Genomic DNA, 12,357 nt, shown 5'->3' on the forward strand with positions numbered 1-12,357 from the left:
GACGTCGAGCGCTAATTCTGTTTCCAATGATAAAAACCCATCTGTTTCCACCGAAAAACATTTCAAGGGATCACTTGCAACAGTTTGCCAACATTTTTGAGTGAATTGCAGAACGTCAGATTTTTAACAGAAATTGTGCCCGCGCGGCTTAGGGATTTTTTCAAAAAAAGTTGTTCAGACGTCGAGGGCTAATTCTGTTTCCGATGATAAAAACCCATCTGTTTCCACCTAAAAACCTTTCAGGGGATCCTTTGCAACAGTTTGGGACCATTTTTGAATGAATTGCAGAACGTCAGATTTTTAGCAGAAATTGTGACCGCGCGGGTTAGGGATTTTTTCAAAAAACGATGTTCAGACGTCGAGGGCTAATTCTGTATCCGATGATAAAAACCCATCTGTTTCCACCGAAAAACATTTCTGGGGATCATTTGCAACAGATTGCCAACATTTTTGAGTGAATTGCAGAACGTCAGATTTTTAGCAGAAATTGTGATTGCGCGGCTTAGGGATTTTTTCAAAAAAAGTTGTCCAGACCTCGAGGGCTAATTCTGTTTCTGATGATAAAAACCCATCTGTTTCCACCGATAAACCTTTCAGGGGATCGTTTGCAACAGTTTGGCACCATTTTTGAGTGAATTGCAGAACGTCAGATTTTTAGCAGAAATTGTGACCGCGCGGCTTAGGGATTTTTTCAAAAAAAAGTTGTTCAGACGTCGAGGGCTAATTCTGTTTCCGATGGTAAAAACCCATCTGTTTCCACCGAAAAACATTTCAGGGGATCACTTGCAACACTTTGCCAACATTTTTGAGTGAATTGCACAACGTCAGATTTTTAGCAGAAATTGTGACCGCGCGCGGCTTAGTGATTTTTTCAAAAAAAGTTGTTCCGACGGTGAGGGCTAATTCTGTTTCCGATGGTAAAAACCCATCTGTTTCCACCGAATAACCTTTCAGGGGATCACTTGCAACAGTTTGCCAACATTTTTGAGTGAACTGCAGAACGTCAGATTTTGAGCAGAAATTGTGACCGCGCGGCTTAGTGATTTTTTCAAAAAAAGTTGTTGAGACGTCGAGGGCTAATTCTGTTTCCGATGATAAAAACCCATCTGTTTCCACCGAAAAACATTTCAGGGGATCACTTGCAACAGTTTGCCAACATTTTTGAGTGAATTGCAGAACGTCAGATTTTTAGCAGAAATTGTGACCGGGCGGCTTAGGGATTTTTTAAAAAAAAGTTGTTCAGACGTCGAGGGCTAATTCTGTTTCCGATGATAAAAACCCATCTGTTTCCACCGAAAAACCTTTCAGGGGATCGTTTGCAACAGTTTGGCACCATTTTTGAGTGAATTGCAGAACGTCAGATTTTTAGCAGAAATTGTGACCGCGCGGCTTAGGGATTTTTTCAAAAAAAGTTGTTCAGACGTAGAGGGCTAATTCTGTTTCCGATGATAAAAACCCATCTGTTTCCACCGAAAAACATTTCAGGGGATCATTTGCAACGGTTTGCCAACATTTTTGAGTGAATTGAAGAACGTCATATTTTTAGCAGAAGTTGTGACCGCGCGGCTTAGGGATTTTTTCAAAAAAAGTTTTTCAGACGTTGAGGGCTAATTCTGTTTCCGATGATAAAAACCCATCTGTTTCCACCGAAAAACATTTCAAGGGATCACTTGCAACAGTTTGCCAACATTTTTGAGTGAATTGCAGAACGTCAGATTTTTAACAGAAATTGTGACCGCGCGCGGCTTAGGGATTTTTTCAAAAAAAGTTGTTCAGACGTCGAGGGCTAATTCTGTTTCCGATGATAAAAACCCATCTGTTTCCACCTAAAAACCTTTCAGGGGATCCTTTGCAACAGTTTGGGACCATTTTTGAATGGATTGCAGAACGTTAGATTTTTAGCAGAAATTGTGACCGCGCGGCTTAGGGATTTTTTCAAAAAAAGTTGTTCAGACGTAGAGGGCTAATTCTGTTTCCGATGATAAAAACCCATCTGTTTCCACCGAAAAACATTTCAGGGGATCATTTGCAACGGTTTGCCAACATTTTTGAGTGAATTGAAGAACGTCATATTTTTAGCAGAAATTGTGACCGCGCGGCTTAGGGATTTTTTCAAAAAAAGTTGTCCAGACCTCGAGGGCTAATTCTGTTTCCGGTGATAAAAACCCATCTGTTTCCACCGAAAAACATTTCTGGGGATCATTTGCAACAGATTGCCAACATTTTTGAGTGAATTGCAGAACGTCAGATTTCGAGCAGAAATTGTGACCGCGCGGGTTAGGGATTTTTTCAAAAAAAGTTGTTCAGACGTCGAGGGCTAATTCTGTTTCCGATGATAAAAACCCATCTGTTTCCACCGAAAAACCTTTCAGGGGATCGTTTGCAACAGTTTGGCACCATTTTTGAGTGAATTGCAGAACGTCAGATTTTTAGCAGAAATTGTGACAACGCGGCTTAGGGATTTTTTCAAAAAAAGTTGTTCTGACGTAGAGGGCTAATTCTGTTTCCGATGATAAAAACCCATCTGTTTCCACCGAAAAACATTTCAGGGGATCGTTTGCAACACTTTGCCAACATTTTTGAGTGAATTGCAGAACGTCAGATTTTTAGCAGAAGTTGTGACCGCGCGGCTTAGGGATTTTTTCAAAAAAAGTTGTTCAGACGTCGAGGGCTAATTCTATTTCCGATGATAAAAACCCATCTGTTTCCACCTAAAAACCTTTCAGGGGATCCTTTGCAACAGTTTGGGACCATTTTTGAATGAATTGCAGAACGTCAGATTTTTAGCAGAAATTGTGACCGCGCGGCTTAGGGATTTTTTCAAAAAAAGTTGTTCAGACGTCGAGGGCTAATTCTGTATCCGATGATAAAAACCCACCTGTTTCCACCGAAAAACATTTCTGGGGATCATTTGCAACAGATTGCCAACATTTTTGAGTGAATTGCAGAACGTCAGATTTTTAGCAGAAATTGTGATCGCGCGGCTTAGGGATTTTTTCAAAAAAAGTTGTCCAGACCTCGAGGGCTAATTCTGTTTCCGATGATAAAAACCCATCTGTTTCCACAGAAAAACCTTTCAGGGGATCATTTGCAACAGTTTGGGACCATTTTTGAGTGAACTGCAGAACGGCAGATTTTTAGCAGAAATTGTGACCGCGCGGCTTAGGGATTTTTTCAAAAAAAGTTGTTCAGACTTCGAGGGCTAATTCTGTTTCCGATGATAAAAACCCATCTGTTTCCACCGAAAAACATTTCAGGGGATCACTTGCAACAGTTTGCCAACATTTTTGAGTGAATTGCAGAACGTCAGATTTTGAGCAGAAATTGTGACCGCGCGGGTTAGGGATTTTTTCAAAAAAAGTTGTTCAGACGTCGAGGGCTAATTCTGTTTCCGATGATAAAAACCCATCTGTTTCCACCGAAAAACCTTTCAGGGGATCGTTTGCAACAGTTTGGCACCATTTTTGAGTGAATTGCAGAACGTCAGATTTTTAGCAGAAATTGTGACCGCGCGGCTTAGGGATTTTTTCAAAAAAAGTTGTTCTGACGTAGAGGGCTAATTCTGTTTCCGATGGTAAAAACCCATCTGTTTCCACCGAAAAACATTTCAGGGGATCACTTGCAACAGATTGCCAACATTTTTGAGTGAATTGCACAACGTCAGATTTTTAGCAGAAATTGTGATCGCGCGGCTTAGGGATTTTTTCAAAAAAAGTTGTTCAGACGTCGAGGGCTAATTCTGTTTCCGATGATAAAAACCCATCTGTTTCCACCTAAAAACCTTTCAGGGGATCCTTTGCAACAGTTTGGGACCATTTTTGAATGAATTGCAGAACGTCAGATTTTTAGCAGAAATTGTGACCGCGCGGCTTAGGGATTTTTTCAAAAAAAGTTGTTCAGACGTCGAGGGCTAATTCTGTTTCCGATGATAAAAACCCATCTGTTTCCGCCGAAAAACATTTCAGGGGATCACTTGCAACACTTTGCCAACATTTTTGAGTGAATTGCAGAACGTCAGATTTTTAGCAGAAATTGTGATCGCGCGGCTTAGGGATTTTTTCAAAAAAAGTTGTCCAGACCTCGAGGGCTAATTCTGTTTCCGATGATAAAAACCCATCTGTTTCCACAGAAAAACCTTTCAGGGGATCATTTGCAACAGTTTGGGACCATTTTTGAGTGAACTGCAGAACGGCAGATTTTTAGCAGAAATTGTGACCGCGCGGCTTAGGGATTTTTTCAAAAAAAGTTGTTCAGACATCGAGGGCTAATTCTGTTTCCGATGATAAAAACCCATCTGTTTCCACCGAAAAACCTTTCAGGGGATCACTTGCAACAGTTTGCCAACATTTTTGAGTGAATTGCAGAACGTCAGATTTTGAGCAGAAATTGTGACCGCGCGGGTTAGGGATTTTTTCAAAAAAAGTTGTTCAGACGCCGAGGGCTAATTCCGTTTCCGATGATAAAAACCCATCTGTTTCCACCGAAAAACATTTCAGGGGATCGTTTGCAACAGTTTGGCACCATTTTTGAGTGAATTGCAGAACGTCAGATTTTTAGCAGAAATTGTGACCGCGCGGCTTAGGGATTTTTTCAAAAAAAGTTGTTCAGACGCCGAGGGCTAATTCCGTTTCCGATGATAAAAACCCATCTGTTTCCACCGAAAAACATTTCAGGGGATCACTTGCAACAGTTTGGGACCATTTTTGAGTGAATTGCAGAACGTCAGATTTTTAACAGAAATTGTGCCCGCGCGGCTAAGGGATTTTTTCAAAAAAAGTTGTTCAGACGTCGAGGGCTAATTCTGTTTCCGATGATAAAAACCCATCTGTTTCCACCTAAAAACCTTTCAGGGGATCCTTTGCAACAGTTTGGGACCATTTTTGAATGAATTGCAGAACGTCAGATTTTTAGCAGAAATTGTGACCGCGCGGGTTAGGGATTTTTTCAAAAAACGTTGTTCAGACGTCGAGGGCTAATTCTGTATCCGATGATAAAAACCCATCTGTTTCCACCGAAAAACCTTTCTGGGGATCACTTGCAACAGATTGCCAACATTTTTGAGTGAATTGCAGAACGTCAGATTTTTAGCAGAAATTGTGACCGCGCGGCTTAGGGATTTTTTCAAAAAAAGTTGTTCAGACGCCGAGGGCTAATTCCGTTTCCGATGATAAAAACCCATCTGTTTCCACTGAAAAACATTTCAGGGGATCACTTGCAACAGTTTGGGACCATTTTTGAGTGAATTGCAGAACGTCAGATTTTTAACAGAAATTGTGCCCGCGCGGCTAAGGGATTTTTTCAAAAAAGTTGTTCAGACGTAGAGGGCTAATTCTGTTTCCGATGATAAAAACCCATCTGTTTCCATCTAAAAACCTTTCAGGGGATCCTTTGCAACAGTTTGGGACCATTTTTGAATGAATTGCAGAACGTCAGATTTTTAGCAGAAATTGTGACCGCGCGGGTTAGGGATTTTTTCAAAAAACGTTGTTCAGACGTCGAGGGCTAATTCTGTATCCGATGATAAAAACCCATCTGTTTCCACCGAAAAACATTTCTGGGGATCATTTGCAACAGATTGCCAACATTTTTGAGTGAATTGCAGAACGTCAGATTTTTAGCAGAAATTGTGATCGCGCGGCTTAGGGATTTTTTCAAAAAAAGTTGTCCAGACCTCGAGGGCTAATTCTGTTTCCGATGATAAAAACCCATCTGTTTCCACAGAAAAACCTTTCAGGGGATCATTTGCAACAGTTTGGGACCATTTTTGAGTGAACTGCAGAACGTCAGATTTTTAGCAGAAATTGTGACCGCGCGGCTTAGGGATTTTTTCAAAAAAAGTTGTTCAGACGTCGAGGGCTAATTCTGTTTCCGATGATAAAAACCCATCTGTTTCCACCGAAAAACATTTCAGGGGATCACTTGCAACAGTTTGCCAACATTTTTGAGTGAATTGCAGAACGTCAGATTTTGAGCAGAAATTGTGACCGCGCGGCTTAGGGATTTTTTCAAAAAAAGTTGTTCAGACGTCGAGGGCTAATTCTGTTTCCGATGATAAAAACCCATCTGTTTCCACCGAAAAACATTTCAGGGGATCACTTGCAACACTTTGCCAACATTTTTGAGTGAATTGCAGAACGTCAGATTTTTAGCAGAAATTGTGACCGCGCGGCTTAGGGATTTTTTCAAAAAAAGTTGTTCAGACGATGAGGGCTAATTCTGTTTCCGATGATAAAAACCCATCTGTTTCCACCGAAAAACCTTTCAGGGGATCGTTTGCAACGGTTTGGCACCATTTTTGAGTGAATTGCAGAACGTCAGATTTTTAGCAGAAATTGTGCCCACGCGGCTTAGGGATTTTTTCAAAAAATGTTGTTCAGACGTCGAGGTCTAATTCTGTTTCCAATGATAAAAACCCATCTGTTTCCACCGAAAAACATTTCAGGGGATCACTTGCAACAGTTTGCCAACATTTTTGAGTGAATTGCAGAACGTCAGATTTTTAGCAGAAATTGTGACCGCGCGGCTTACGGATTTTTTCAAAAAAAGTTGTCCAGACCTCGAGGGCTAATTCTGTTTCCGATGATAAAAACCCATCTGTTTCCACCTAAAAACCTTTCAGGGGATCCTTTGCAACAGTTTGGGACCATTTTTGAATGGATTGCAGAACATCAGATTTTTAGCAGAAATTGTGACGGCGCGGCTTAGGGATTTTTTCAAAAAAAGTTGTTCAGACGTCGAGGGCTAATTCTGTTTCCAGTGATAAAAACCCATCTGTTTCCACCGAAAAACCTTTCAGGGGATCACTTGCAACAGTTTGCCAACATTTTTGAGTGAATTGCAGAACGTCAGATTTTTAGCAGAAATTGTGACCGCGCGGCTTAGGGATTTTTTCAAAAAAAGTTGTTCAGACGTCGAGGGCTAATTCTGTTTCCGATGATAAAAACCCATCTGTTTCCACTGAAAAACATTTCAGGGGATCGTTTGCAACAGTTTGGCACCATTTCTGAGTTAATTGCAGAACGTCAGATTTTTAGCAGAAATTTTGACCGCGCGGCTTAGGGATTTTTTCAAAAAAAGGTGTTCAGACGTCGAGGGCTAATTCTTTTTCCGATGATAAAAGCACATCTGTTTCCACTAAAAAACATTTCAGGGGATCATTTGCAACAGTTTGCTAACATTTTTGAGTGAATTGCAGAACGTCAGATTTTTAGCAGAAATTGTGACCGCGCGGCTTACGGATTTTTTCAAAAAAAGTTGTTCAGGCGTCAAGGGCTAATTCTGTTTCCGATGATAAAAACCCATCTGTTTCCACTAAAAAACATTTCAGGGGATCGTTTGCAACAGTTTGGCACCATTTTTGAGTGAATTGCAGAACGTCAGATTTTTAGCAGAAATTGTGACCGCACGGCTTAGAGATTTTTTCAAAAAAAGTTGTTCAGACGTAGATGGCTAAATCTGTTTCCGATGATAAAAACCCATCTGTTTCCACCGAAAAACATTTCAGGGGATCACTTGCAACGGTTTGCCAACATTTTTGAGTGAATTGCAGAACGTCAGATTTTTAGCAGAAACTGTGACCACGCGGCTTAGGGATTTTTTCAAAAAAAGTTGTTCAGACGTCGAGGGCTAATTCTGTTTCCGATGATAAAAACCCATCTGTTTCCACCGAAAAACCTTTCAGGGGATCGTTTGTAACAGTTTGGCACCATTTTTGAGTGAATTGCAGAACGTCAGATTTTTAGCAGAAATTGTGACCGCGCGGCTTAGGGATTTTTTCAAAAAAAGTTGTTCAGACGTAGAGGGCTAAATCTGTTTCTGATGATAAAAACCCATCTGTTTCCACCGAAAAACATTTCAGGGGATCACTTGCAACGGTTTGCCAACATTTTTGAGTGAATTGCAGAACGTCAGATTTTTAGCAGAAATTGTGACCACGCGCGGCTTAGGGATTTTTTCAAAAAAAGTTGTTCAGACGTCGAGGGCTAATTCTGTTTCCGATGATAAAAACCCATCTGTTTCCACCTAAAAACCTTTCAGGGGATCCTTTGCAACAGTTTGGGACCATTTTTGAATGGATTGCAGAACATCAGATTTTTAGCAGAAATTGTGACCGCGCGGCTTAGGGATTTTTTCAAAAAAAGTTGTTCAGACGTCGAGGGCTAATTCTGTTTCCAGTGATAAAAACCCATCTGTTTCCACCGAAAAACCTTTCAGGGGATCACTTGCAACAGTTTGCCAACATTTTTGAGTGAATTGCAGAACGTCAGATTTTTAGCAGAAATTGTGACCGCGCGGCTTAGGGATTTTTTCAAAAAAAGTTGTTCAGACGTCGAGGGCTAATTCTCTTTCCGATGATAAAAACCCATCTGTTTCCACCGAAAAAAATTTCAGGGGATCACTTGCAACGGTTTGCCAACATTTTTGAGTGAATTGCAGAAAGTCAGATTTTTAGCAGAAATTGTGACCGCGTGGCTTAGGGATTTTTTCAAAAAAAGTTGTTCAGACGTCGAGGGCTAATTCTGTTTCCGATGATAAAAACCCATGTGTTTCCACCGAAAAACATTTCAGGGGATCACTTGCAACACTTTGCCAACATTTTTGAGGGAATTGCAGAACGTCAGATTTTTAGCAGAAATTGTGACCGCGTGGCTTAGGGATTTTTTCAAAAAAAGTTGTTCAGACGTCGAGGGCTAATTCTGTTTCCGATGATAAAAACCCATCTGTTTCCACCTAAAAGCCTTTCAGGGGATCCTTTGCAACAGTTTGGGACCATTTTTAAATGAATTGCAGAACGTCAGATTTTTAGCAGAAATTGTGACCGCGCGGGTTAGCGATTTTTTCAAAAAACGTTGTTCAGACGTCGAGGGCTAATTCTGTTTCTGATTATAAAAACCCATCTGTTTCCACAGAAAAACCTTTCAGGGGATCATTTGCAACAGTTTGGGACCATTTTTGAGTGAACTGCAGAACGTCAGATTTTTAGCAGAAATTGTGACTGCGCGCCTTAGGGATTTTTTCAAAAAAAGTTGTTCAGACGTCGAGGGCTAATTCTGTTTCCGATGATAAAAACCCATCTGTTTCCACCAAAAAACATTTCAGGGGATCACTTGCAACACTTTGCCAACATTTTTGAGGGAATTGCAGAACATCAGATTTTTAGCAGAAATTGTGACCGCGCGGCTTAGGTATTTTTTCAAAAAAGTTGTTCAGACGTCGAGGGCTAATTCTGTTTCCGATGATAAAAACCCATCTGTTTCCACCGAAAAACCTTTCAGGGGATCGTCTGCCACAGTTTGGCACCATTTTTGAGTGAATTGCAGAACGTCAGATTTTTAGCAGAAATTGTGACCGCGCGGCTTAGGGATTTTTTCAAAAAAAGTTGTTCCGACGTCGAGGGATAATTCTGTTTCCAATGATAAAAACCCATCTGTTTCCACCGAAAAACATTTCAAGGGATCACTTGCAACACTTTGCCAACATTTTTGAGTGAATTGCAGAACGTCAGATTTTTAGCAGAAATTGTGACCGCGCGGGTTAGGGTTTTTTTCAAAAAACGTTGTTCAGACGTCGAGGGCTAATTCTGTTTCCGATGATAAAAACCCATCTGTTTCCACAGAAAAACCTTTCAGGGGATCATTTGCAACAGTTTGGGACCATTTTTGAGTGAACTGCAGAACGTCAGATTTTTAGCAGAAATTGTGACCGCGCGGCTTAGGGATTTTTTCAAAAAAAGTTGTTCAGACGTCGAGGGCTAATTCTGTTTCCGATGATAAAAACCCATCTGTTTCCACTAAAAAACATTTCAGGGGATCGTTTGCAACAGTTTGGCACCATTTTTGAGTGAATTGCAGAACGTCAGATTTTTAGCAGAAATTGTGACCGCGCGGCTTAGAGATTTTTTCAAAAAAAGTTGTTCAGACGTAGAGGGCTAAATCTGTTTCCGATGATAAAAACCCATCTGTTTCCACCGAAAAACATTTCAGGGGATCACTTGCAACGGTTTGCCAACATTTTTGAGTGAATTGCAGAACGTCAGATTTTTAGCAGAAATTGTGACCGCGTGGCTTAGGGATTTTTTCAAAAAAAGTTGTTCAGACGTCGAGGGCTAATTCTGTTTCCGATGATAAAAACCCATCTGTTTCCACCTAAAAGCCTTTCAGGGGATCCTTTGCAACAGTTTGGGACCATTTTTAAATGAATTGCAGAACGTCAGATTTTTAGCAGAAATTGTGACCGCGCGGGTTAGCGATTTTTTCAAAAAACGTTGTTCAGACGTCGAGGGCTAATTCTGTTTCTGATTATAAAAACCCATCTGTTTCCACAGAAAAACCTTTCAGGGGATCATTTGCAACAGTTTGGGACCATTTTTGAGTGAACTGCAGAACGTCAGATTTTTAGCAGAAATTGTGACTGCGCGCCTTAGGGATTTTTTCAAAAAAAGTTGTTCAGACGTCGAGGGCTAATTCTGTTTCCGATGATAAAAACCCATCTGTTTCCACCAAAAAACATTTCAGGGGATCACTTGCAACACTTTGCCAACATTTTTGAGGGAATTGCAGAACATCAGATTTTAAGCAGAAATTGTGACCGCGCGGCTTAGGTATTTTTTCAAAAAAGTTGTTCAGACGTCGAGGGCTAATTCTGTTTCCGATGATAAAAACCCATCTGTTTCCACCGAAAAACCTTTCAGGGGATCGTCTGCCACAGTTTGGCACCATTTTTGAGTGAATTGCAGAACGTCAGATTTTTAGCAGAAATTGTGACCGCGCGGCTTAGGGATTTTTTCAAAAAAAGTTGTTCCGACGTCGAGGGATAATTCTGTTTCCAATGATAAAAACCCATCTGTTTCCACCGAAAAACATTTCAAGGGATCACTTGCAACACTTTGCCAACATTTTTGAGTGAATTGCAGAACGTCAGATTTTTAGCAGAAATTGTGACCGCGCGGGTTAGGGTTTTTTTCAAAAAACGTTGTTCAGACGTCGAGGGCTAATTCTGTTTCCGATGATAAAAACCCATCTGTTTCCACAGAAAAACCTTTCAGGGGATCATTTGCAACAGTTTGGGACCATTTTTGAGTGAACTGCAGAACGTCAGATTTTTAGCAGAAATTGTGACCGCGCGGCTTAGGGATTTTTTCAAAAAAAGTTGTTCAGACGTCGAGGGCTAATTCTGTTTCCGATGATAAAAACCCATCTGTTTCCACTAAAAAACATTTCAGGGGATCGTTTGCAACAGTTTGGCACCATTTTTGAGTGAATTGCAGAACGTCAGATTTTTAGCAGAAATTGTGACCGCGCGGCTTAGAGATTTTTTCAAAAAAAGTTGTTCAGACGTAGAGGGCTAAATCTGTTTCCGATGATAAAAACCCATCTGTTTCCACCGAAAAACATTTCAGGGGATCACTTGCAACGGTTTGCCAACATTTTTGAGTGAATTGCAGAACGTCAGATTTTTAGCAGAAACTGTGACCACGCGGCTTAGGGATTTTTTCAAAAAAAGTTGTTCAGACGTCGAGGGCTAATTCTGTTTCCGATGATAAAAACCCATCTGTTTCCACCGAAAAACCTTTCAGGGGATCGTTTGTAACAGTTTGGCACCATTTTTGAGTGAATTGCAGAACGTCAGATTTTTAGCAGAAATTGTGACCGCGCGGCTTAGGGATTTTTTCAAAAAAAGTTGTTCAGACGTAGAGGGCTAAATCTGTTTCCGATGATAAAAACCCATCTGTTTCCACCGAAAAACATTTCAGGGGATCACTTGCAACGGTTTGCCAACATTTTTGAGTGAATTGCAGAACGTCAGATTTTTAGCAGAAATTGTGACCGCGCGCGGCTTAGGGATTTTTTCAAAAAAAGTTGTTCAGACGTCGAGGGCTAATTCTGTTTCCGATGATAAAAACCCATCTGTTTCCACCTAAAAACCTTTCAGGGGATCCTTTGCAACAGTTTGGGACCATTTTTGAATGGATTGCAGAACATCAGATTTTTAGCAGAAATTGTGACCGCGCGGCTTAGGGATTTTTTCAAAAAAAGTTGTTCAGACGTCGAGGGCTAATTCTGTTTCCAGTGATAAAAACCCATCAGTTTCCACCGAAAAACCTTTCAGGGGATCACTTGCAACAGTTTGCCAACATTTTTGAGTGAATTGCAGAACGTCAGATTTTTAGCAGAAATTGTGACCGCGCGGCTTAGGGATTTTTTCAAAAAAAGTTGTTCAGACGTCGAGGGCTAATTCTGTATCCGATGATAAAAACCCATCTGTTTCCACCGAAAAAAATTTCAGGGGATCACTTGCAACGGTTTGGCACCATTTTTGAGTGAATTGCAGAACGTCAGATTTTTAGCAGAAATTGTG

Source organism: Podarcis vaucheri (genome assembly GCF_965113315.1).
Source record: "Podarcis vaucheri genome assembly, chromosome: 3".
Lineage (NCBI taxonomy): Eukaryota > Metazoa > Chordata > Lepidosauria > Squamata > Lacertidae > Podarcis > Podarcis vaucheri.